Genomic DNA, 2,739 nt, shown 5'->3' with positions numbered 1-2,739 from the left:
AAAATAAAAAGAATAATAGTATTGGTGGTCTTAAAATATCAGAAAGAAAGAAACTGGTTAGAGTACAATGAAGTTAGATGTCTTTAGAGTAGTAAATCCTGTTGTCTTACCACTCATGAACATTACTGAAAATACCATTATTTGGCCACACAGATAGCAGTCTTGTAATATAGCCATTATGAGTTATACCATGTCATGTCAAGCAAACACCAAGCTTGAAATATTAAACAACTGGATTTACAATTAGATATTATCCAAGAAGCCATCAAGCATAAAGTTACTTCAATATTTACCAGAGTAAACAAATATAAATATTCTTGAGTCCCACCTAATATACTGGATTGAATAGTTTCGGTTCCGTTACTTTACATAATTGTTTGGAAAAGTTTAAATTCTGGGAATTTCCTTTCAGTGTCCATTATTGCATACTGTGTAATATGCCCAATTATGCCAACATCAGGAGTCCATCTACTTTCATTTCTCATAGGTTACATAAAGAGAAAGTTAATAATCTCACAAATTCCTGCACAAGACCATGCATGTAAACTCATTAAAAAGTGAGACAAGTTTTCTTATCTGTCTTGTACATGTAATTGGTAAACGTTTACAGTTTACAATTTCATTGCATGAAACAAATATCAGTAACTGTTTATTTGCTATCACATTTTAACAAGAGTTCTATAGTGGAGAATAACTAAATCCGGGCTACTACTCTGAGGTGGTCAGGACCTTTCCATCCTCATCTGTCTACAGTGAAAATGTTGGAAATCTGTTCCAACAGAATCCCTAATTATTCCAGACAATTGGAGGCTCACATGTCCTTTGTGTTGGATCTTAATTAAGAATATGAAGGAAGAGTGTACAAGTTTCCAGCCTGTTTAATTAGATCTTAATTGTTTTATAATTATAAGCTTGTTCATTAAAGTGTTTTCTTAACAAAATATTTCCTCAAGAAAAACAAGGAACATAAAATGTTCATTTAAAAGGTAATTGATTATACTGATTACAAAGGTCAATAATGAAAAAACAATCAATAACCACAACATTAATTAATGTTTGGACAATTTTCTGCTAGCTTGATGTTACCAAAATGCACACAATTACCTCATATATTCAAAGATGAAAGGAAATCCACAAAAATATATATATAATAAAATACATTTTATATATTTTTTACTGATGTACGATAGGGAACACAAGATTGCTGCAGAAATAGGAAGAGATAGCCCATCCACCGCAGACCTTACAAAGCAGCTGAGTGGTTAGCAGGTAAAAACAGCCTCAGGTTTATTAATCCAGACCACATACCCAACATGTTTCGCCCTGCCCCGGGGCTTAATCATGGAGATGAGGGTCTGCTGGTCACAGCTAAATGATGTGGGTAAACCACTCAATAAATTTAAAGGGACAGGTGAGTGAAAAATGCATTTTGTAGTCCAAGCCCCTGAAAAGCAAGTGTAGTCAAAAACTTTGCCTGTGGTATAATAATAATGAGTATGGATAGAAAATTTAGAGGTATGCATACACAGGTGCACACATTAAATAAGGACTAAAAAATAATAAGCGAAAAAATGGAAAATAAAGTATTGTTTATTGAATGCAAAAAAGAAAAGGGAAGAAAAATAACAAACTGCTATGAGCAATCCTGCAAAAGCCTAATCCTCTGGTTAAAAATAAAATAAAAATGAGTTTTATTTAGTTATTAGTGTTTACTATAAAAATGCGTGATATTAAAAAAGCTAAAAAAAACATGTCTTAAAAGACAGGAGAAAAGCTTAAGTGGCAAGGATGGAGATTGTGCCATGAGAATTGACCTGACTGGTAAAGCGTAATATCAAAAATTGCAAAAAATAAAAATGTATCTCATTCCGAACAATAATCAACGCATAAACAACGTTTAAGAGAAATATTGTGTGAGATAGGGGATCAAAACTAATGCAATCTAAGTGAGCTGATGAAGAAACCTATAGGGATATAAAAACTGGGATGAGTCTACAGGATTCACTTTTGTAAAGAAATGGTCTCCAACTGAAAAAAAAAAACTATAAGAGAGTAATATAGATAGTCTGTGTAGGCTCAAGAGATATCAGGGGATCCAGCAAAGATGATGTATATATGAAAATGTAGGTTTACAAGAATCAATTGAGTGCTGAACTTTTTTTTTTGCAATTTTGGTTTTTACGATTTACCAGACAGGTCCATTTTCTTGGCACAATCTCCATCCTTTTTTAACTTTTTTCATATCACACATTTATACTTTTATAGTGAACAATAGCTAAATAAATAATTTTTTTAATTTTTTTAACCAGGGGATTAGGCTTTTGTAAGATTGCTTGTGTTAGTTTGTAATTTTTCTTCCCCCCCCTTTTTTTTTTGTATTCAATATACAATACTTACAATTTTTTATATTTTCACTTATTGTTTTTAGTCCTTATTTAACACCTGGGCCTGTATATGCACACATCTAAATTGTCTATCAATTGTCATTAAAATCATACCACATGTGAAGTTCTTGACTGCGGTTGCTTTTCAGGGTCCTCGACTCATATGCTACATAGTGCACGTAGGTCTGCGGGGGCACATAGGTCTGCGAGTGTTCTGCAAGTGCATGTAGGTCTGCGAGTACCTGTGTATTATCTTGAGTATTAGTGTCAGGAAGCTAGTTGTTTGGTAATTTGGACAGGGTATAATCCCCAATCCTCATTAAATTGAATAGGTACGATGCCTGGCGGGTGTGGA

This window comes from Lithobates pipiens, unplaced genomic scaffold (assembly GCF_037356315.1).
Source record: "Lithobates pipiens isolate NorthernLeopardFrog02 unplaced genomic scaffold, aLitPip1_a1.2 Scaffold_8, whole genome shotgun sequence".
Taxonomy (NCBI): Eukaryota; Metazoa; Chordata; class Amphibia; order Anura; family Ranidae; genus Lithobates; species Lithobates pipiens.
Note: the sequence above shows the minus strand (reverse complement) of the source record.